This window comes from Lolium perenne, chromosome 1 (genome assembly GCF_019359855.2).
Source record: "Lolium perenne isolate Kyuss_39 chromosome 1, Kyuss_2.0, whole genome shotgun sequence".
Lineage (NCBI taxonomy): Eukaryota > Viridiplantae > Streptophyta > Magnoliopsida > Poales > Poaceae > Lolium > Lolium perenne.
The window spans coordinates 97,434,970-97,460,577 of NC_067244.2; positions in this window are offsets into that span (position 1 = coordinate 97,434,970).

Genomic DNA, 25,608 nt, shown 5'->3' on the forward strand with positions numbered 1-25,608 from the left:
AGTTGCCCGAGCCTCGGCGGCCAGCCTAGACGCTTCCTCTTCTTTCAGTTTCTCCTTCAGCTTGCCCAGTTCCTCCTTCAAGGAGTCGACCTCTTGGCGAGCTGCGGCAGCTATCTTGACTGTGCCGTCCAACTTTAAGGAAGAAGATTTAACTTCCTTCTGTAGCCGAACCTTGTCTGCCTCCAGGGAAGTAAATTGGGAGGTGAAGGCCTCCAAAGAAGATATAACGCCCCGCAGGTCCTTAAGGAAAGGGGAAACATAGATGTTTGACAAAGAATCATTAAACAAGGCACATTCAAGGAAATTCGCGTTGTAATCGAAAAAGACTTACAGGTTTTCCTGAAGGAGGAGGCGTGGCGGCAGCAGTTGAAGGGACATCTTTCCCCCTAGAGAGGGAGGAAGCAGTCGATACCTGGGCCACGGGGGCTGCCATAGGAGCCGAAGCTTCGGAAGCCGCAACGTCCAGCAGAGCAGCGCCAGATTTGGCTTTCTTAGACGGAGGTTCGATGAAACCTTCGTCACTTCGAAATGGTTGACAAGAATTATGAAAGAAATACGAGTGATAAAGACAAAATATGAATTCTAGGAAGAAGGCATTTACATGTCAAAAAGATCGTCTTCATCGGCAAAACCGCCGGTTGATCTCTTCACGGGGGAAGCTCTGGTCTCCTCCACAGCTGCATTAACAAAGGCATCACGATCACCGTCGTCATCACGCACTGATCCCGCTGTGTCGCAAGCATCATCGGATGGGGAAGGAAGATCGGTGTGGACAGCTTTAGAATCTATCGGATCATCGTGTTCATTCTTTGGGTCCGTGTACTCGGCAGTATGAAAGTCAACAGGGGCTGAGGAGCCTCTTCCTTCGGAAGTATCATTTGGCAAATCATGCAGGTTTTCAGAAACTATGGGGACCTGTCGAAGAAAAGAACAAATAAGAACCATAGTAGTTATGTCGACAAAGTAGAATAGAGCAATGAAAGTATGAGAAAGAAAATTACCTCTGACGGTGGGTGATCAGCATCAAGAGGAGTATAAGAAGATATCAACGGGATCGAGTCTTCCTGACTAAAGAGAGTGAGACGACGAACTTCATCAAGAAATTCCTTTTCCGATAGCTCAGCAATGTTTATCCTGGTTTCATCCTTTGGACCCGAATACAACCACATCGGATGAACTCTGGCCATGACTGGTTGGACTCGACGCTTCAGGAACACCGCCGCCACCTCTGTGCCGATCATAGTTTGACCATCGGTTTTTGTGATCCGAAGGAATTTGGCAAATAACTCATCGGTTGCTGTCCTTTCGTCGGGAGTGAGGACGTTCTTCCAAGAATGCTTAGGCTTGGATTCAAGGACGTCGGCAAAGCAAGGGAGCTGGGACTCGGTTGATGAGGAATCCTTAACATAAAACCATTTCAGTCTCCATCCTTGCACGGATTCTCTCATTGGGAAACTGAAATAGTTAACCTCTGAACGGACAACAAACCCCACTCCTCCAATGACAAAAGATCCATTGCTACTGCTGTACCTCTTCACGAAGAAAATTTTCTTCCACAACCCAAAGTGAGGCTCGATGCCCAAGAACGCTTCGCAGAGGGTGATGAACACAACAACATGGAGGATTGAATTGGGGGTGAGTTGCCACAGTTGGATTTCGTAAGTCCGCAGAAGACGATGAAGGAATTTGTGGGCAGGAAGCGAGAGACCCCGATACAAGAACGACAGGAACATCACGGTAAAACCAGTAGAGGGATTGGGCCGAGAAATCGCACCTGGAAGAATCACGTTCCCCTCGTCGGAGGAGATTAACCCGAGGCTTCGGGCCCTCTTCTCATCACGCTTCGTGATGGAGGATGCTAGCCAATCTCCGGGTTTGGTTACTGAGCTTGGCGGCGCTGGCGGCGCCGGAGCTGGGGGAGGAGCATCTGGAGCGCTCCTCTTCGGAAGATTTCAGGAGGCCTTGGCGGCGGCGCCACCGCTCGTGGAGCTGGCGGCGGCAGCGAGGTTCTTCTTCTTCACCATTGCAAGATCTGGAAAGCGTTGGTGGCGGCGCAGCGGTTGCGAAAGAAGGAGGAAGAAGAAGGACAGGAAGATGCTACGGTGAATATGGGAGAAGATTAAAGATTTTTGTCCTCTAGAGATTTTAAGAGAGGGAGAACTTGAGGACTGCGTGGGCACGTGTCATTGCTGCCAGTTCATTAAGGGGACCTTTTTCCTTTGGTGATTGCATAAATCGAGGAGGTGCCTTGGTAACCGTACAAGAAAGGTGGATATTACTTAAAGATAGAGCCAGACAGAGGAAAAATGGGGCCAGCAGGTCGCGTCTTGTCAGTCAAAATCGAAATGTCAGTAACGCCATCAGTGACGTCGTAAGGAATGCTCGAAGCATTCGAAGGAATGGAAAAGGTATCGGATGGTGAACTTGAGTCTACGCACGGATTGCAAGCATCCGTACTTAGACTCGGGGGCTACTCCCATCGGGAGCGCTGGACGTGCACCCGATAAAATGACGACTCAAAGATATTCCTGTGAAGAAACGTCTGAAGAAAAAGATGGCTGCTCAGCTCGAGTCTGCACCCGGTTGCAAGCGCCCGTGCCCAGACTCGGGGGCTACTCCCATCGGGAGCGCTGACGCGCACCCGACAGAACTTTTTTGCACTCCAGGATCATGCCCGGGGACTCGATTCTGTGTAGGGTAGCATTGTTTTGCCATCGGCAGTTAACCAGCAAAAGTTGGGCACGTTACTCATTATCCCTTACGCGCGAAAAATAAATCGGATGACTTATGAAGACTAGGAGTAAAACTCCGGCAGAGCAAAACGTTCGAGTGGTACAACTTGAGTCTATGCACGGATTGCAAGCATCCGTACCTTGACTCGGGGGCTACTCTCATCGGGAGCGCTGACGCGCACCCGACAGAAGAAGATGATGCTGATTCAAGACGAACAAGAGCAATCAAGGAGAAGAACGTTAAGAGGAGGCATGTTTTAGTCTCTACCCGAACTATTATCGGCTAGACACTCGGGGGCTACTGGGCATTACCCTTCGGGTAACCGATATTGCCCTACTGATGTAGCCCCGGTCACCGACGTCGCTACACCAAGACCAACAAGTCCCCCAAGTGGACCGATGACACGAGCCCGAGTCAAAGCTCTTCATGATGAGGTGAACTCGCTCCTCACCACCCTTGATCTTGGTACCCCTTTGGATGGATTGCTACCTCATGCCGACGTGTTATGTGTCATTAGGTACAAGGAGCATCAAGAGCACGAAGAGGAGGACACACCATGGTCAAGAGGAGGAGAGGAGCAGCTGGACGCGAAGATGGACATGGAGCTGGACCGGAAGTCGCTCGAAGAGCGCAAGGAAGAGAAGATGGACGGCCGGTCCAGAACCCGGTCTGACCGGCCTCCTGACCGGGTCACCCGGTCCACAGCCCGGTCTGACCGGCCTCCTGACCGGGCCGCCCGGTCCAAACCGGGATTTGCGCTCGTGCCATCCGGGCACTATCCAGGGGACTCGGAGCCTCGTCCGGTTGCCGCCCGGTCCCCAGCTGCCCGGGACTGCCTGCCCGGTCCCAGGCCCGGTCTGACCGGCCTCCTGACCGGCCTGCACGACTTAAGTCGCCACATCGGCCCGAACTTGTTTCCTTCGTACCTTTTCGGCTCGTGACGCCTTGTAAGACTATATAAGCACCCCAGACGCCCCTTTTCCTCTTTAGACTTGTTTTGAACTCAAACCTACCTTTGAGCTTAGTCTCCCTTGGGTATCATCCCTCTGTAATCAAGGCCATCCTTGTTGTTGATTTGGATATTGTTGAGTGAGATTCTAGTACAAGCTACTCTCTCTCCCTCACCAATCTCTTTTCTCCAACACCAATCTCTCACCGGGAATTCTGCCGCGTGCCTCTTCCGGGTGATTCTATTGGCGTGGTCCATCGAGCCACGGGGGTAAGTATCGGGTGTATCGGGTTGGTGTGCGTGTGTGAGTCTCGGAGTTCCTCGTGTTCGTCGTGTTCTTCGTGTTCCTCGCGTTTTCCCATCTCCCCTCTTGGTTTCGAAGTCAATCCGCGAGATCGGGCCACACACGGGGTCTTAGACCTCATCATATGGTATCAGCAGCTCTTGGTTACCGCGGATTTGACCTTCCACCCACTCGATTTCGTCCCTAGAAAATTTTCCAAAAAATCCCCAAAAATAGCCCTAAATTGCCTTTTGACCGATCTGTGATTTGGTTGCGTTTTGAGTGGTTTTGGTCCGTGGATCTGGTGTTGTTGTGCTTGATCTACTATTTCCCCAACTTTTAGCCTCCAATTCCATCGTTTCCCTTCGATTTGGTCGATTTGGCTTGGTTTTCGTGAAGAACAAGAGAGAGAAATCGCGCGATCCGGTTGAGCACCGGTCAACCGGGCTACAGACCGGCCGGTCCGGTCCAGAATCCGGTCGACCGGCCGTACAACCGGCCAGGCCGGTCCAGGAGCCGGTCCAACCGGGCCCCAGACCGGGCGCAGCAACGCCCCTCCTTCGACCTCGTCTTCCGGCGATCTCCACCACCACCACCACCACCATCGCAGGTATAACTTGCAGCTTTCACCTTGTAACCCCTCTTCCTTTTGCGATCTATCCCATCGAGCATTGCTTGTCTAGTGTTGCGAGACATTGCACGTGGCCCCGCATTGTGAGGTGTGTGTGTCGCGTTGAGTAAGGCACCCAAGCAAACACTCGTGTGGCAAGATAGCAAAAGCGAGGCTAACGCTAACATAGTGCGTCCAAAAAGCCCCAAAAACACAAAAAGAGTGCGAGTAGCACCATACATCCATACATCCATACGCCCATACATACAAAGTGTCCACGTGCCACCAAAGATACAAACGAGTGCAAGTGCCACCATATACAAAAGAGAAAAAGCTTTTAAGCAAAGAGAGATAGGAGAAGAGAGGCCACGTGTGAATCTTGTTGTCTCTTCCTTTGCAACCGAAGCTTTGGCTCTCTTTGTGTTAGTGTGACACCGAGCACTTATACATACACTTTTCCGCTCACTTTTGGTCACACTAACCCCGCTTATCTCGTGTGTGTGTTCCACAACTTTTTCCGTGTTTATAGTGATCTTCACATTGACATTTGGATTTTTGGTCCTCACCCACTTTTAACAACATACTCGATCTTGGATTTGTCTTTTGGCTTTCCACAACACTCGCCTAACACCATATTTGCTAGCTTTTGCGTGTGGTTTTGCTTGTGTTCCCGATACACTTGATCTTGCTTTCGGTTTGGTGGATTGCCTCAATACTATCTTACCTTGGTAAGAGTGCGAGGTAGTCTCCTTCCACTAACATACACAACATAGTTCTTGTCTTTGCATCATGGATAGGAACGGAGATACCAATAGGGATGAAGAGATCCTCCGCAACACCGAGAGGTTGGCTACTCAACACAACCTATGGACGCAACGACAAGAGTTCAAGGAGAAACTCTCCCTCTTCGAGATGCGCATCGATGAGCAATACGATGAGGTGGCTCACAACTTCTCCACCGTGAACCAAGACTTGGCTCTTCTTCGTGAAGCTACGGACAACTTGAATGGCCAAATGGCGGCCAATGATGCCAACATGGAACGGCGCATGGATAGCCTCGAGCGCGCCATCACCAACTTGGGTCGTCATCGTCGACACCGCTCTACTTCCTCTTCATCAAGCTCGTCACAAGACTATTACTCTCATGGTGGCCTTTCGTCCCCAAGCTCTTCCTCAAGGCGTGAAGACCATCATCGACCTCATCGTCCACATGCTCGTCATGAAGACTCCCGCTCCAACTCTAGGCGTGGAGAAATACATCGCCATGCTCGTCCACATGAGCGTCCTCCACAAGACCAAGTCCTTCACCAAGATCGTCACCAAGCGGATCGCCATGCCCACCATGGGCGTGATGGCCATCCACAAGACCAAGATCCTCAAGATCAACCTCGGCAAGATCTCCGTCGCCACCCTCGCCATGATCAGCGTGGACGAGGAGAACTACACCATGATCAAGATGAGAGACCCAACATTGAGCATCGTCCTCAACCGCGACAAGATTTTCAACCACATCCTCACCGTGAACCAAGTGAAGCAAGCGTTCATCTTCAACGCCAACCCAATGCTATGGTTGGCCGTAGAAGACCTCCTATGCCTCCTCTAGCCGCAAGAGATGAAGGCGCCCCTCCTCGTAGAAGAAACTTGGAGGATGAAGAGAACATGTATGGCAAACTCAAGTTCAACATGCCCAAGTTCAAAGGTGAAGACGACGCCGAAGCCTACCTCTCATGGGCACTCAAGGTGGACAAGATCTTCCGCATCCACAACTACTCCGGTGCCAAGAAAGTGGCTATGGCATCACTCAAGTTTGAAGACTACGCCAACACTTGGTGGGAGCAAGTCCTCACTCTTCGAGAAGAAAAGGGTGAACCTCCTATTGACACTTGGGAAGACATGAAGAAACAAATGCATGCTCGCTTTGTCCCCGCACACTACATGACCGACCTCTTCAACAAGCTCCAAAAGTTGAAGAAAGGCACCAAGACCGTTGAGGAGTTTTACAAGGAGATGGAGCTCACTATGATGCGAGCCAACATCCAAGAGTCCGAAGAACAAACCATTGCTCGTTTCTTCAATGGCCTTACTTATCCCATCAAGAGGATTGTCGAGTTCCAACCCTACTCCAACATGGTTGAGTTAGTCCACCAAGCATCGAAGGCCGAGCGCCAAATGATTGAGGACATCAAGTACTCCAAGGCCAAGACCTACTTCTCCTCCAAGTTCGCTACATCGACTCCTCCTACTACATCAACTCCTCATGCTACAAGTGCCAAGGCCGACGCATCCTCTACACCGTCCAAGAAACCGACTATCCAAAGTCGCATGAAGCAAACGGTCTCCTCCACCGCCTCCTCTAAGACATCCACGGGACCCTCTAGTGTCACTTGCTTCAAGTGTGGCACCCAAGGTCACAAATCGTTTGAGTGCAAGAACACCAAGGTTATGATCACTATGGAGAATGGTGACATCGAGACTCTTGATGAGGATGAATATGAAGCCCTTGTACAAGCCGCCGTGGAAAGTGAAGAAGCTTATGAGCAAGAATGTGGAGAAGATCCTCTCTTATGTGAGCATGACCCAAGTCCCTCACTTGTGGTCACAAGGGTGCTAACCACACAACCTCATGCTATGGAAGAACAACGGTGCAACATCTTCCAAACCCGTGCCGGAATTGGTGGCAAGTCAATCAAGGTCATCATAGATGGTGGAAGTTGCCATAACCTTGCGAGCACCGAGTTGTGTGAGAAGCTCAACCTCACTCTCCGCAAGCATCCTCACCCTTACCATATCCAATGGTTGAGTGACAAGGGCAACGTCAAGATACAACATACCGTCACCGTCAACTTCAAGATCGGCCCTTATGAGGACACCATCGAGTGTGATGTGGTACCCATGACGGTGTGCCACATGTTGCTTGGCCGCCCTTGGCAATATGACAAGAAGGCTATACATGATGGACTCTCCAACACATACACCTTCAAGGTCAACGACAAGAAGTTCGAGTTGCGCCCGATGACTCCTAGCCAAATCATCGCGGATAATGCGAAGGCTTTAGCGAGGGCACAACTCCGCACCCACCATAGTGAGATGAGAGGAGAGGGAGCGACCCACCACAAAGATAGTGAGCGCCACAAGCCATATATGAGTGAGTCCAAGAGTGTCCTTCTAGCCACCAAGAGTGAGTGGAGAGAGCTACAAGAGAACCCATCCACCATATTGCACTATGTGCTCATATGCAAGGGACCCTCGTCGGCGGCTAACGACTTAACCAACATTCCTCCGTCTTTGTTGTCTCTTTTGCAGGAATTTCAAGACGTCTTCCCCGACGAGCTCCCTCATGGACTACCACCACTCCGAGGCATAGAACACCGCATCGACCTCATACCCGGCGCTCCGCTCCTAAACCGTGCCGCCTACCGCACCAACCCCGAAGAGACCAAGTGATGTAGCCCCGCTCACCGACGACGCTACACCAAGACCAACAAGTCCCCCAAGTGGACCGATGACACGGGCTCGAGTCAAAGCGCTACATGACAAGGTGAACTCACTCCTCACTACCCTTGATCTCGATACCCCATTGGATGGGCTGCTACCTCAGGCCGATATGCTTTGTGTTATCAGATATGAACCTCGAGAGAAGGACATCACAGCAGACCCGAAGATGGACAAGGAAGAAGGAGAAGAAGAGTCCCAGCTGAAGGACGCCCCTCAGGGCCAAGATCGCTGCCGGCCTCCAGCACCGGCACTGCTGCTGCTCACCCGGCAAGATCGCGGCCTCAAGCTCCCGGCAAGATCGGCCTACTCACCCGGCAAGATTACCGGCCTCCAGGACGCAAGATCCGCCGGGCCCTCCAGTTGAAGACTCGACGAGAGCCAAGACCGGCACTGCCGGCCTGGACCCAGCGGCACTGCTGGCCCCACCGGCACTGCCGGCTCCACCCCTGTTGACTTCATCTCAACCGTCGATTTCGCATCCATGGACCAGGATAATTTATGTAATTCCGACTTTACCCCTGTACGAATCTGGGTCTATAAATACCTCACCCCTTCCTCCAGATTAGGGTCAGAGATGAACTAAGAAGAAACTTGAGCTTTGCTCTTACCCATATGGGAAACCCTAGATCTATGATCTTGTATCCACCCGGGCTCCTTATCGACGCGTGATGATCTCTTTGGTGACTTCTACCGTTTGTTGATCTTTTGCTTGCACTTCTACCTTTTGGTCTTTTGCTTGCACTTCTATCAACCTTCCGGTCTTTTCACCCTTCTAGATCTCGCGTGTTTCGATTTGTCGATCTCTTTGCGGGACTTCTACCGGAAGGTCTTTTCTCGTAACCTCTATCGAGTAGGTGTATCGGGCCTACGAGGAAAAACCGGTTTGTGTGCGTGTGTGTGTGTTGTATCCCCACGAATTCCCCTCCGTGTTCGTCGTGTTCATCGTGTTCATCCACCTCCCCCACGAAATCCACCCAAATCCGTGAAGATCGGGCACATCCCCGGGCTTAGCCCTTATCATATGGTATCAGCAGCTCTTTGGTTGCCACGGATTTGACCCCCACATCACCAATTTCGCCCAAAAAAAAAAAAAAAATTTTCCAAAAAATAGCCCCAAATTGGCCTTGGATCGATCTCTCGATTTGTTGAGTTATTTGTGGTTTTGTTCCAATAGAAACTTATCTTTGGTGTTGATCTACTATTCCCCCAACTTTTCCCACCAGTTTGTGCCAATTTTCCCACGAAATCGAAGATTTTCGGGTCAGTTTTCCGCCAAATCGACGAACAGCAGCTGAGGCCGGCTGATGAGGTCTAAGACCCCGTGTGTGGCCCGATCTTGCGGTTGACCCGAAATCCAAGGAGGGAGAGAGGGAGAACGCGAAGAACACGATGAACAAGAAGAACACGATGAACTCACGCACGCACACCAACCCGATACAATCGATACTTACCCCGTGGCTCGATGGACCACGCCAATAGAATCAACCCGGAAGAGACACGCGGTAGAATTCCGAGCGGAGAGATTGGTGAGGGAGATGAATCTAGGAGTGGGAGAGAGAGTGGGTAACACTAGAATCTCACACACCAAATCCAATCATCCAACATGGGTTGCCTTGATACAAAGGGGATGAAACCCTAGGGAGACAAAGCTCATCTTCATGTTTAAGCTATCATCTTGTCTAAGGGGTAAAGGAGGGGTCCTAGGTGCTTATATAGAGGTACAAGCCAGCTTGGGCCGAAAAGGTACGCAAGTGGGGAGTTTGGGGAGTCATTCCCGTCGGATCCGGTTTGGGGGCCGGTCAGACCGGGCCTGGGACCGGGTGGTCCGGTCCTGGGGCCGGTCGACCGGGCGGCAACCGGACAGTCCGGTCGTGGGGCCGGTCCAACCGGGTTCTGGGCCGGCCAGCCTTCTTCTCCTCTTTCCCTCTTCTTCTTCTTCTTCTCTTCTTCTTCTCTCTTCCTTGCACCATGATGAATGGCTCCTCTTCCCTTCCCTCGCTTACGTGCACCATGGGTGTTCCTCCTCTCCGGTCCTCGATGACTCTTGTACCTAATGACATATAACATGTCGACATGAGGTAGCATTCCATTCAAGGTATCTACGAGGTCGAGTATCGAGAGGAAGGAGTTCACCTTGTCGCGTGTAGCGTGGGTGAGGGTTGAAGGTCCACTTGGGGGACTCTTTGGCCATGGTGTAGCGTCGACGATAGGCGGGGTTGCACTTGATGGTCTTGGTGTAGCGACGTCGGTGACCGGGGCTACATCATCTCCCCCCCCTTGGGGAAGAGTCGTCCTCGACTCTTGTTTCTCCTCATCTCCATGATGTGGCGAGAGATCCGAGATGGATTGGTGAAGGACTTGTATAGTTGCCCTTGTATCCTTATGGATGCTCGTCGTGGTGTGGGCGTCCTTGTTGTAGCCCATGACGGGTCTCCCATGTAGTGGTGGAGGAACAAAGTCTCGGTCGAAGAAGAGCGTGGGGAAAAACAACTTGCGAAAGGAAAGCTTGTGGATGCCAATTGGGTGATCGGCGAACAAGAGGCTCTCAATCAAATACGAAGCATCAAGTCGTTTCTCTAAGAGGCATTTGGCAAAAATGGGAAACAAAAGTGTGTCGATGTATCCAAAATTTGGAAGGGCAAAAATTTGTGCATGTAAGAGTTGTATGGTGTCAAAAATGTGTGGTGTAGCATTGTCCCAAACAAATGGAACAAACAAAAGGCAAGTATTGGCGGCAAAATTTGGGGCAAAATTGTTATATGCAATGGCAAAGCTATGGAGACTTCTAGCTTGGGGAGGTATGGTTGGCGTGAGCCGAGTATGGGTATCCTCAAGTGTCAAAGAATCCAATGCAATTGCCATAGATGAAATGTGAAATCCAAAGAAGAGCAACTTTTTGTGTGACATGTGGCACAAGATGCATAAGGTGTCTCTCACATGTATGACATGGTCCTTGAGATTCGCGAAGTGTATGATGAAAGCATCAAGACATACAACAATCATTGTGCCAACAAGAGGTGTCAAGATATGTTGCAAAAGAGGCAAAAGGGGCGACGAGGGGTTGGACCAAACCGGAAACTCGACAAGGCAAGTCGGAAACACATGAGGGCGAAGGCTTGTGGGAACATACCCTTTGGTGTGATTCCCGCGGGTTAGGTCCTTGTTGGGGTAGCTCTCAATTGCGCGTTTCGTGAGCTCATGCTCCGTAGCGGTGGAAGTAGTCATTCGGGTACCTATACACACAAAGGAGAAAACAAAAAGCGTGTGTGCATGGTAGAGGAACACATCATCCATCATGATGTTCCATGTCTTGTGCACATCACCATTAGTGTCAATCAAGATAGTATGAAATGCATGGCGATGGTGCATATGGCAAGAAGGCGCATTCATGGCATGTGGTAACTCATGATCATCAAAAATAGAGAAGGCTATGGGGGCCATCTCATGGACAATGAAATAAGCATTCTTGCATACCAAGCATAAGAAAGAGCAATTGTTCACAATCTTGGATGCAAGGATCATGGAATGGTGTAAACATTTGGGGCAAAGCATGTGGAACATGTTATCATTGTTGTCGCATTTACCCTATGTAAAGAGCAAGTGTTCATCAAGGGTGTCACAACACTAGCATGATCATAATCATTATCATTGCAAGCAAGCGGGGAAAATGTGAAGTTCTCATAGCATGGCATGGTCATGGTATCACAAGCAATCAATTTCACATGATCAACAATGTTATCAAGCAAAGCATCACATGGGAAAGTGAAGGTAGCATGTGAAGTAGCAAATGGATCATCGAGATCATGCATGCACTCATAAGTCATCATGTCCACTAGTGGGATCATGGTATCATCAACACCTATGTTGTTACCTTTGAAGGCCGACTCATGTGAAGTAGGTGTTGTGGAAGTAGGAGGATCCATGTGGTCGACATGTCCATCTTGGAGCAAGCATGGTGAGATATCATCATCTTCATGCACCATGTACATCATATCCATGAGCGGAAACTCATCCTCCGTGGAACCTAGTGCAACATAAGAAGACACAAATGAGGTAGAGGTTAATGTGTTAGCAAAGGCGGTGTCCTCCATGGACCTATGATCTACCTCTCTCAAGTCACTTTGTGTATCACTCATGTCCTCCAAACGGAAGCACTCAAACTCACATATGGGGTGGAAGTCACTCAACTCACTATCACTCTCACTCAAGTGGGCTAAGTGGCTCTCATTCTCACATGGGATTGGTACCAACTCATCAATGAAGCATAGGGGAGTAGGCTCGACTTTCTCATCTCCATGCGCCTCCTTGGTTGAAGGGAAATTCCCATGCTCAACCATCTCAACTCCATGCGCCTCCGTAGGTGAAGGGAGAATCCCATGCTCACCATGCTCAACTCCATCGCCTCCCAAGCCATCCTCAAGCGGTGGCGCCGTAGTGTTGATGAGAGCTAGGCTCGTCTCGATGTCACCCTTGAGTTCATCTTGGCGATCTTCATCTTGAAGTGTTGGCGCAATAGGCATCTTGGGGGCTTGTGCTTGTAGCTTGTCGAAGTAGAGCGTCTTGGCACTTGGCGTTGTGCATTGCCATGCCACGTGACTCTTGGCCTTGCACACCTCACATAGGAGATTGGGACATTCCCGTGGAGGGTGGCCTTGTTGCTTGCACTTGTAGCATCGGAGTCCATAGGCACGTGACGAGGTAGAGGCCATTGTGGTGGTGGCACAAGAGGTGGGAGTCGCCTTATGAGGAAGGTATGCTCGATGTGCACTTGCCATCCTTGGAGTGGTAGGCACCCTATCAAGGTGTTTGTCGCCTTCATGTCGAGGCTCTCGTCTTCGTGCATCATCACCATGGCTTGAGTGGTGTCGTTGAAGACTCGTGGAAGATGTTGGTCGATGGCGATCATGAAGTGGCTTGTGGCGGCGAAGCTCATGTGGTGACGTATGTCGATGACGGTCCTTGCCATGCCTAGATGATGGCTCATGCGACTTGGCATGTTGCTTGCGGCGCCTTGTGGAGCTTGGAGAAGAGTGTCGATGACGCTCATGAAGGGGACGCTCTTGATGCTCCATATGGTGTACTTGAAGTCGACGGTCTTGTGCATAAGCACTCGCATGGTGGCGCCTTGTGGAGCTCGTAGACGAGTGTCGATGACGAGCATGATGAGGACGCTCTTGATGATCCATATGATGGTGCCATCGTGGAGGTCCTCTATCCTCATATGTAGCTCCATTGGCCAAATAGGCGTTGCTCAAGGTGGAGTCGAGGTGAGGTTCCGCCATGGTGTCGATGTCGTAGTCGTGGCATTGCTCCACCATGTCGTCGATGCTTGACGAGCCATTGTTGATGTAGAGCTCGTCGATGTCGTCCTCAAGGTGGTGCTCCACCATGTCGTCCATGCTTGAGGAGCCATTGTCGATGTAGAGCTCCTCGATGTCGGTCATGTCGGTGATGCTCGCGGAGCCATAGTCGGTGTCGAGCTCCACATGTTCCTCCACATCCGCGGTGCTTGAAGAGGTATCCTCTTCGAAGTGCTCCGTGTACTCCTCCGTATCTTCTTTGTCGCTATACATGTTAGCATGACAAGATCTATATGGTGTATGTTAGTGGAAGGAGACTACCTCGCACTCTTACCAAGGTAAGATATTATTGAGGCAATCCACCAAACCGAAAGCAAGATCAAGTGTATCGGGAACACACGCAAAACCACACGCAAAAGCTAGCAAATATGGTGGTAGGTGAGTGTGGTGGAAAGCCAAAAGACGAAATCCGCAATCAAGTTTGTTGTTAAGAGTGGGTGAAGTCCAACGAAATCAAATGTCAAAGCGATGATCACTAGAAACACGGAAAAGATATGGAACACACACACGAGATGAACGGGGTTAGTGCGACCAAAAAGTGAGCGGAAAAGTGTATGAAGCCCTTAAGCAAGGGTGCTCGATGTCACACTAACACAAGAAGAGATCAAAGCTTTGGTTGCAACGAAGAGACAACAAGATTTACACGCGGCCTCTCTTCTCTTTTTCTCTCTTTTGCTTAAAAGCTTTTCCCTCTTTTGTATTTGGTGGCACTTGCACTCTTTTGTGTCTATGGTGGCGCTTTGTACACTTTGGTATGTATGATGGCACTATGCACACTTGTGCTCTTTTTGTATTTTGTCGGCTTTTTCTCGCACTATGTTAGCGTTAGCTCGCTTTTGCTATCTTGCCACACGAGTTTTGCTTAGAAGCTTGACTCCACACTACACACACACCTCACAATCGGGGCCACGTGCAATGTCTCGCAACACTCAATAAGCAATGCTCGATAGGATAGATCGCAAAAGAAGAGGGGTTACAAGGGAAATGCAAGTTATACCTAAGATGTTAGGCGGTGATGAACACACAACTTGCGATGAAGGTGGTGGTGTCAAGAGTACGGTTGCAAGTCCGGGGTGCCGAGGATGTCGTCGCTTGCTTCGTAGCTGCGGATTAGTTGTACAAACAAGGCACTCAAACCGGAACAAGCAAACACAAGTTAGCGGAAGAAATGGGTCAAAGTAGCTTGGCGGTGGTGGCGGTGGTAAGCCGGTGGTGGTGGTGTCGATGCCCTTGCGGTTGCGGCGGAGGTTATGGGGCCGCGGTGATGTTTCTCGGTGGTTTGGGGAGGGTGGCGGTGCTTGCCGACGGCGGAGAGGGTGGCGGTGGTTGGCGGAGGTGGTGGTGGAGGTGGCGCCCGGTTGGCGCCCGCTGACTGTGCTCCGGACCGTCGTCTCTGGCCTGATACTCGGCTGACCGGTTCTCGGCCCGGCTTGCGCCCCGGTTGGCGCCCCCGGTTGGCGCTCTGGTCCGGCGCTCTTGGCCCGGGCGCCCCTCGGCTGACCGGCCCTGGTGCCAGGGTCCCCGGCCACATGCCCGGCTGAGCCTTGCTGACCGGATTTCTCGTACGTATTTTCTCTCTCCTGTTCTTGAGCGAAACCAAGCCAAATCGACCAAAACGAAGGGAAATGATGGAATTGGGGGCTAAAAGTTGGGGAGATAGTAGATCAAGCACTCCAACACCAAATCCATGGATCAAAACCACTCAAAACGCAACCAAATCACAGATCGGTCAAGAGGCAATTTAGGGCTATTTTTTGGGGGATTTTTTGGGAAAATTTTTTTAGAGAGCAAATCCGGTGGGTGGAGGGTCAAATCCGCGGAAACCAAAGGCTGCTGATACCATATGATGAGGTCTAAGACCCCGTGTGTGGCCCGATCTTGCGGTTGACCCGAAATCCAAGGAGGGAGAGAGGGAGAACGCGAAGAACACGATGAACACGAAGAACACGATGAACTCACGCACGCACACCAACCCGATACAATCGATACTTACCCCGTGGCTCGATGGACCACGCCAATAGAATCAACCCGAAAGAGACACGCGGTAGAATTCCGAGCGGAGAGATTGGTGAGGGAGATGAATCTAGGAGTGGGAGAGAGAGTGGGTAACACTAGAATCTCACACACCAAATCCAATCATCCAACATGGGTTGCCTTGATACAAAGGGGATGAAACCCTAGGGAGACAAAGCTCATCTTCATGTTTAAGCTATCATCTTGTCTAAGGGGTAAAGGAGGGGTCCTAGGTGCTTATATAGAGGTACAAGCCAGCTTGGGCCGAAAAGGTACGCAAGTGGATAACTTAGGCAGCTTGGGGAGTCATTCCCGTCGGATCCGGTTTGGGGGCCGGTCAGACCGGGCCTGGGACCGGGTGGTCCGGTCCTGGGGCCGGTCGACCGGGCGGCAACCGGACAGTCCGGTCGTGGGGCCGGTCCAACCGGGTTCTGGGCCGGCCAGCCTTCTTCTCCTCTTCCCCTCTTCTTCTTCTTCTTCTCTTCTTCTTCTCTCTTCCTTGCACCATGATGAATGGCTCCTCTTCCCTTCCCTCGCTTACGTGCACCATGGGTGTTCCTCCTCTCCGGTCCTCGATGACTCTTGTACCTAATGACATATAACATGTCGACATGAGGTAGCATTCCATTCAAGGTATCTACGAGGTCGAGTATCGAGAGGAAGGAGTTCACCTTGTCGCGTGTAGCGTGGGTGAGGGTTGAAGGTCCACTTGGGGGACTCTTTGGCCATGGTGTAGCGTCGACGATAGGCGGGGTTGCACTTGATGGTCTTGGTGTAGCGACGTCGGTGACCGGGGCTACATCACCGGCACTGCCGCCCCAAAGTCGCCGGCACTGCCGGTCAGGCCGGCACTGCCGCCGCCCAAACGCCGGCACTGCCGCTGGCCCCGAAATTTTTCACACTTTCTTCGTTTTCGTTTTGGCACTTCCCATTTGTGTTTGGTCTTCGGTTTTGAGTGCCATTTCAGCTACCACAAGCTTCCGCAACATCGACAACGACGACGGCACCCCGAGGATTCAAGCGGTTCATTTGACACCTTCACCACCATAGCAAGTTCAAGATCGTCGACCACCATCATCAAGTGGTATAACTTGCTCCTAACTTGTCGCCCTAGCCTCTTTTGCGTATCTTTCCTATCGACAGTGGCTTTCTAGTGTTGCGAAGCATTGCGCAAGCGTCCCGACCGTGAGGGTGTGCGTGTGTTGAGCAAAGCTTCGAAGCAAGCTCGTGTGAAAAGATAAGCAAAAGAAGTGTGACATACTTACATAGATAGTAATACCCTTACATAGTGAGAAAAAGAAAAATACAAAAATACAAAAAGAGAAAAAGAAAAAGTGTGTGAGTGACACCTATACACAAAAGAGTCCAAAGCTTTTAAGCAAAAGAGAGAAAAGAGAAGAGAGGCGTCTTGCGCAAATCTTGTTGCTTCTCAATTTTGCAACCAAGCCACGGTCTCTCTTGTGTTGGCGTGACACCGAGCTAGTAGTCTTCGTTAGGACCATTTTGTTCTTGCTCATTTTCCAAGTCGCGCTAACCCCATTTTGTCCCACGCGTGTGTTCCTCATTGTGTATGCCTTTTGTGATCACCGCCTTTGACTTGTGACTTTTGGATCTTACCCACTTTTGACAATAGACTTTTCGTTTGGTTCTTCCATTTGGCTTTCCACATCCATACCTAACACCATATAGAGTTTTGTTTTTGTGTGTGTAACCGGTTGTTCCTCAACTTGATACACCCTTTCGATTTTGGTTTGCAAGTTTTGACATTCTTGGTAGTCTTTCCTAACCACCCACCACATAGTTCTTGTTTTAGTTGTAACCATGTCTAGTGGAGAAGGGAACCAACTACCGATGACGCGGCACCAACATTGGATAGCTACTCAAGCCGTCCACGCCAAGCTAAATCAATTTGAAGCCATGCTCAAGGATACCAATGTCCGCTATGAAGAAAGAGCTCAAGTGCAAAGGAATGACCTCAACAATCAAGTGCAAGACCTCAATGAGAAGATTGAAACTCAAGGCAATGAGTTGAAGGCCACACTTGCCATACAAGGTCAAGAAACGAGGGAAATGAAGACGGCGTTGGACAATATCCTCCACACACTCAACCGTCAAGAAGAGAGAAGACACCACTCAAGGTCTTCGCGCTCTCATAGCTCAAGGTCAAGAGCTCCTACACCGTCTCGCCATGATTCTAACGAAGACCCACGCCACCATAATGTGGATGTCCAAGTGCTTCACCAACAAGCTCAAGAAGCGGAGCAAGCTCGACTTCGACTTGTCCATGAACGTCAACGCCTTGAAGAAGAGCGCCTTCACCAAGAGGACCTCAATGCTCAATTCCAACAAGAGCAAGACCGCCTTCGACATGATCAAGAGCTAGTTCGCGCAAGGGAACAAGAGCGCCTCCGCAATGAACAACAAGCACTTGAAGAACTCGAACGGCAACGACAAGTGCAAGAAGCTCAAGCTAGAAGACAACGCTTTCATGAAGAGGAAGAAAGGCAAGCGCACCATGAGCGCCAAATCATCAATGTTGTTCGTCCTCAACGCCCTCAAGGTCAAGATAATCGCCGCCATCATGATGATCGCGCTCATGCTAGAAGACCTCCTCCAAGGGCAAGGAATGAAGAATCAAGTCATCACCAAGCATCAAGTGAAGAAAGTGTGATGCCTCGACGACGACACAACAATGATGATCAAGATGAAGGTCATGGAAGACCACCTCCTCGTCCACAACATAGCAACAACAATCGAGATGCTCACGGTCCACAACATCCACCTCAACTACGTCAAGATATTGGTGAAGAAAGACCACCTCCTAGGCGCAATGACCACAATGAAGAGGAAATCTTTGGGAAACTCAAGTTCACCATGCCCAAATTCCACGGAGAAGAAGACCCCGATGCATACCTATCTTGGGTTCTCAAGGTTGACAAGATTTTCCGCATACACAACTTCTCCGAAGCAAAGAAAGTGGCCATGGCATCACTAGAGTTTGAAGGGTATGCAAATGTGTGGTGGGAAGAAGTGAACAAGAAGCGTGACAAGGAAGATCTAGACCCCATTGCTACATGGGAAGAGATGCAAGAAGTCATGCACAAGCGCTTTGTGCCCAACCACCACAAACGCGACCTCTTCAACAAGCTTACTCAACTCAAGCAAAGCTTCAAGTCCGTTGAGGAATACTACAAGGAGATGCACATGACAATGATGAGTGCTAATGTGGATGAGCGAGAAGAGCAAACAATGGCAAGATTCTTGAATGGATTGAACATTCCCGTCAAGAGGATAGTGGAGTTCTTGCCTTACACCAACATGGTTGAATTGCTTCATCAAGCTACAAGAGCCGAGCGCCAAGTGCGAGAAGACATAGCAAGTGCAAAAACAAAGTCCTTCTTCGCCGCGCGAAATGCAACAACCACCTCCTCAAGCATCAAGAACACAAGCGCTATTGCCCCAAAGGATCCTCCCAAGCAAATGAAGAGTGCCTTCAAGTCAACAAGCTTCAAACCGGATCAATCAAATATGTCCTCCAAAGCTTCCACGGGATCTAGTAACATCACTTGCTTCAAGTGTGGGGCTCAAGGACATAAATCCTTTGAATGCAAGAACACAAGAGTGATGATAACTCGAGATGATGGAGATGTGGAGTACTTGAGTGAAGGAGAATATGAAGCATTGGTACAAGCCGCAACCAATCTTGAGAATGATGACTTGGAAGACCAAGAGCAAGTCCTATGTGTGCATGATGCAAGCCCGTCCCTTGTGGTGACCAAAGTGTTGACAACCCATGCACTTCCCAATGAAGATCAAAGGTGCAACATCTTCCAAACAAGAGCCGGAATCAATGGCAAGTCAATAAAGGTTATCATCGATGGAGGGAGTTGCCACAATCTTGCAAGCACCGAACTATGCTCCAAGCTCAACCTCACACTCCGGAAACACCCTCATCCTTACCATGTGCAATGGCTAAGTGACAATGGAAATGTCAAGATACAACACACCGTCTCCGTATCCTTCAAGATCGGCGCCTATGAAGACACCGTTGATTGTGATGTAGTGCCCATGACGGTGTGCCACATGCTACTTGGTCGCCCTTGGCAATATGACAAAAGAGCAAGCCATGATGGCTACACAAATGCCTATAGCTTCAAGGTCGGCGACAAGACGTTCATCCTACGCCCAATGACTCCTAGCCAAGTAATTTCGGACAATGCAAAGGCTTTAGCGAGGGCTAAGGAAGCTACCATCACTAGTGAGATGAGTGGTGAGAGAGTGACCCACCAAAAGGAAAGTGAGCGCCACAAGCCATATATGAGTGAGATGAAGAGTGTCCTCATAGCTACCAAGAGTGAGATGAGAGAATTGCACCACAACCCATCCACCATATTGCACTACGTGCTCATTTGCAAGGGGCCATCTTCGGAGACTAACAACTTAACAACACTTCCTTCGTCTTTGTTGTCTCTTTTGAAGGAGTTCCAAGATGTCTTCCCCGACGAGCTTCCTCATGGACTACCACCGCTTCGAGTGATTGAGCACCGCATCGACCTCATACCCGGCGCTCCTCTACCAAACCGCGCCGCCTACCGCACCAACCCCGAAGACACAAAGGAGATTCAACGCCAAATACAAGACCTCCTCGAAAAAGGGTATGTTCGTGAAAGCCTAAGCCCTTGTGCGGTTCCCGTGATTCTTGTTCCTAAACCGGATGAGACGCAACGAATGTGTATGGATTGTCGCCCCATCAAAGCCATTACCGTTCGCTACCGCCATCCCATTCCGCGTTTAGATGACATGCTTGATGAATTGAGCGGTGCCACGATTTTCTCTAAGATTGATTTGCGTAGTGGTTACCATCAAATCCGCATGGCTATTGGTGATGAATGGAAAACGGCATTCAAGACCAAACTCGGTCTCTATGAATGGCTCGTTATGCCTTTTGGTCTTTCCAATGCTCCATCTACTTTCATGCGCCTCATGAATCACATCTTGCGTCCTCTCATTGGCAAGAGCGTGGTTGTCTACTTCGATGATATTCTTATTTATAGCAAAAACCTCGAGGACCATGTGCAACATGTGAGAGAAGTCTTGTGCATCTTGCGACATGAAAAGCTTTATGCTAACCTCCCTAAATGCACATTTGCTCAAAACAAATTGGTTTTCCTTGGCTTTGTGGTTTCCGCTAATGGTATTGAAGTTGATTCTTCTAAGGTTGAGGCCATCCACAATTGGCCCACTCCTACCAATGTTGCTCAAGTCCGAAGTTTCCATGGACTTGCCGGTTTTTACCGCCGCTTTGTGAAAGATTTTAGCACCATTGCTTGCCATTTGAATGAGCTTACCAAGAAGAATGTTCCGTTTGTTTGGGGCAAGGCCCAACAAAATGCTTTTGATGAGTTGAAGAAACGCCTTACCGAGGCACCACTCCTTGTTCTTCCAAACTTTTCCAAAACTTTTGAGATTGAGTGCGATGCAAGTGGACTCGGTATTGGTGGAGTGCTTATGCAAGATGGAAAACCCGTGGCATACTATAGCGAGAAGTTAGATGGCGCACGCCTCAACTATCCTATATATGACAAGGAACTTTATGCTTTGGTTCGTGTTCTTGAAGTTTGGCAACACTATCTTTGGCCAAAAGAGTTTATTATCCACTCCGACCATGAGTCTTTGAAATATTTGAAAAGTCAACACAATTTGAACAAAAGACATGCAAAGTGGGTTGAATTCATTGAGTCCTTTCCATATGTGATCAAATACAAGAAGGGCAAGGACAATGTTGTGGCGGATGCTCTTTCCCGCAAACTCACCCTCTTACTCACTCGCTTGGATATTAGTGTTTTGGGTCTTGATGAAATCAAAGATTTATATGCTTCCGATGCTTTCTTTGGCCCAATCTTTGCAAAGTGTTCTAGTGAGAAGGGCATCGATGATTTCTATTTGCACCAAGGATTCTTGTTCAAGAGCAACAAACTTTGTATTCCTATGTCTTCGCTTCGCCTTTTGCTCTTACAAGAATCGCATGGTGGTGGTCTTATGGGACACTTTGGAAGAGACAAGACATATGCCATGCTCTCCACTCACTATTATTGGCCAAGAATGAAGCGCGATGTGGAGCGCCTTTGCCGACGGTGTACAACATGCTTACAAGCTAAGTCTACCTCCAACCCTTATGGTCTTTACACCCCTTTGCCTATTCCATATGCACCATGGACCGATATTAGCATGGATTTCGTTCTAGGCTTGCCTCGCACTAAGCATGGTCATGATTCTATATTTGTGGTAGTGGATAGATTCTCTAAGATGGCTCATTTCATACCTTGCCATAAGAGCGACGATGCTTCACACATTGCTTCATTGTTTTTCAGGGAAATTGTTCGCCTACATGGAGTACCGCAAAGCATTGTGTCGGATCGAGACGTCAAGTTCATGAGTTATCTTTGGAAGTCGCTCATGGCGAAGTTTGGAGTGAAGCTCTTATTCTCATCATCCTCGCACCCGCAAACGGACGGCCAAACGGAAGTGGTCAATAGAAGCCTGTCCTCTCTTCTACGCATCCTCGTGAAGAAAAACTTGAAGTCATGGGAAGAGTGCCTCCCACACGCGGAGTTCGCCTACAACCGCGCCAAGCACACGACTACGTCAAGGAGTCCCTTCATGGTCGTCTACGGGTTTGAGCCGCTCACGGCACTCGACATACTACCACTTCCACTTCATGAGCGGACGAACATGGACTTCGACAAGCGCACCGCCGCCGTGAAGAAGCTACATGAAGATACAAGGGCAACAATCGAGCAACAAGTTCTTCGTCAAGCAACACGCCTCAACATGAAGAAAAAGGCACGGATCTTCAACGAAGGGGACCTAGTGTGGATACATCTTCGCAAGGACCGTTTCCCTCAAGAAAGAAACTCCAAGCTCAAGCCCCGAGGTGATGGTCCCTTCAAGGTCCTCAAGCGAATCAACGACAACGCCTACGTCATCGACATACCAACATCCAAGTACTTGGTGAGCAACACATTCAATGTGTCCGACCTCTCGCCATACCATGGAGATGAAGAGACGTTAGAGTCGAGGACGACTCTTTCCCAAGGGGGGGGAGATGATGTAGCCCCGCTCACCGACGACGCTACACCAAGACCAACAAGTCCCCCAAGTGGACCGATGACACGGGCTCGAGTCAAAGCGCTACATGACAAGGTGAACTCACTCCTCACTACCCTTGATCTCGATACCCCATTGGATGGGCTGCTACCTTAGGCCGATATGCTTTGTGTTATCAGATATGAACCTCGAGAGAAGGACATCACAGCAGACCCGAAGATGGACAAGGAAGAAGGAGAAGAAGAGTCCCAGCTGAAGGACGCCCCTCAGGGCCGGCATCGCCGCCTCCAGCACCGGCAGCTGCCGGCTGCTCACCACCGGCAACTGCCGGCCTCAAGCCCGGCTGCCGCCCTACTCACCCGGCACTCACCGGCCTCCAGACCCGGCACTGCGGGGCCTCGATTGAAGACTCGACGAGAGCCAAGACCGGCACTGCCGGCCTGGACCCAGCGGCACTGCTGGCCCCACCGGCACTGCCGGCCCATCCTCACCGGCACTGCCGGCTCCACCCCTGTTGACTTCATCTCAACCGTCGATTTCGCATCCATGGACCAGGATAATTTATGTAATTCCGACTTTACCCCTGTACGAATCTGGGTCTATAAATACCTCACCCCTTCCTCCAGATTAGGGTCAGAGATGAACTAAGAAGAAACTTGAGCTTTGCTCTTACCCATATGGGAAACCCTAGATCTATGATCTTGTATCCACCCGGGCTCCTTATCGACGCGTGATGATCTCTTTGGTGACTTCTACCGTTTGTTGATCTTTTGCTTGCACTTCTACCTTTTGGTCTTTTGCTTGCACTTCTATCAACCTTCCGGTCTTTTCACCCTTCTAGATCTCGCGTGTTTCGATTTGTCGATCTCTTTGCGGGACTTCTACCGGAAGGTCTTTTCTCGCAACCTCTATCGAGTAGGTGTATCGGGCCTACGAGGAAAAACCGGTTTGTGTGCGTGTGTGTGTGTTGTATCCCCACGAATTCCCCTCCGTGTTCGTCGTGTTCATCGTGTTCATCCACCTCCCCCACGAAATCCACCCAAATCCGTGAAGATCGGGCACATCCCCGGGCTTAGCCCTTATCACCAAGGAGATCAACCGCCAAATTCAAGATCTCCTCGCCAAAGGGTACGTCCGCGAAAGCCTTAGCCCTTGTGCGGTTCCCGTGATTCTTGTGCCTAAACCGGATGAGACGCAACGGATGTGTATGGATTGTCGCCCCATCAATGCCATTACCGTCCGTTACCGCCATCCCATTCCGCGTTTAGATGACATGCTTGATGAACTTAGTGGTGCCACGATTTTCTCTAAGATTGATTTGCGTAGTGGTTACCATCAAATCCGCATGGCTATTGGTTATGAATGGAAAACGGCATTCAAGACCAAACTCGGTCTCTATGAATGGCTCGTTATGCCTTTTGGTCTTTCAAATGCTCCATCAACTTTCATGCGCCTCATGAATCACATCTTGCGTCCTCTCATTGGCAAGAGCGTGGTTGTCTACTTCGATGATATTCTTATTTATAGCAAAAACCTCGAGGACCATGTTCAACATGTGAGAGAGGTCTTGTGCATCTTGCGTCATGAAAAGCTTTATGCTAACCTCCCCAAGTGCACCTTTGCTCAAAACAAATTGATTTTTCTTGGTTTCGTGGTTTCCGCTAATGGGATTGAAGTTGATTCTTCCAAGGTGGAGGCCATCCACAATTGGCCTACTCCTACAAATGTTGGTCAAGTCCGAAGCTTCCATGGACTTGCCGGGTTTTACCGCCGCTTTGTGAAAGATTTTAGCACCATTGCTTGCCCTTTGAATGAGCTTACCAAAAAGAATGTTCCGTTTGTTTGGGGCAAGGCCCAACAAAATGCTTTTGATGAGTTGAAGAAACGCCTTACCGAAGCTCCCCTTCTTGTTCTTCCAAATTTTGCAAAAACTTTTGAGATTGAGTGTGATGCAAGTGGGCTTGGTATTGGTGGTGTTCTTATGCAAGAGGGCAAACCCGTGGCATACTATAGTGAGAAGTTAGATGGCGCACGCCTCAACTATCCTATATATGACAAGGAGCTCTACGCTTTGGTTCGTGTTATTGAAGTTTGGCAACACTATCTTTGGCCAAAAGAGTTTATCATTCATTCCGACCATGAGTCCTTGAAATATTTGAAAAGCCAACACAACTTGAACAAACGACATGCAAAATGGGTCGAGTTCATTGAGTCCTTCCCATATGTGATCAAATACAAGAAGGGCAAGGACAATGTTGTGGCGGATGCTCTTTCCCGCAAAAACACCCTTTTGCTAACTCGTTTGGATTTTCATGTTTTGGGACTTGAAGAGATCAAAGAACTCTATCCTTCCGATTCTTTCTTTGCTCCCATTTTTGAGAAGTGCTCCGTTGAGCGAGGAGTGGATGATTTCTATTTGCATGATGGCTATTTGTTCAAAGCTAACAAGATTTGCATTCCCGAGTCTTCGCTTCGAAAACAGCTTTTGCAAGAGTCACATGGAGGTGGTCTTATGGGTCACTTTGGACGTGACAAGACATATGCCATGCTCTCAACCCACTACTATTGGCCAAAGATGAAGCGAGATGTGGAGCGCCTTTGCCGTCGGTGCACAACATGCTTACAAGCTAAGTCTACCTCCAACCCTTATGGTCTTTACACCCCATTGCCTATTCCTTATGCACCATGGACCGATATTAGCATGGATTTCATTCTAGGCTTGCCTCGCACTAAGCATGGTCATGATTCCATCTTTGTTGTAGTGGATAGATTCTCTAAGATGGCTCATTTCATACCTTGCCATAAGAGCGACGATGCTTCACACATTGCTTCATTGTTTTTCAGGGAAATTGTCCGCCTACATGGAGTACCGCAAAGCATTGTGTCGGATCGAGATGTCAAGTTCATGAGTTATCTTTGGAAGTCGCTCATGGCGAAGTTTGGAGTCAAGCTCTTGTTCTCATCATCATCGCACCCGCAAACGGATGGCCAAACGGAAGTGGTCAATCGAAGCCTCTCCACCCTCCTACGCATCCTCGTGAAGAAAAACTTGAAGTCA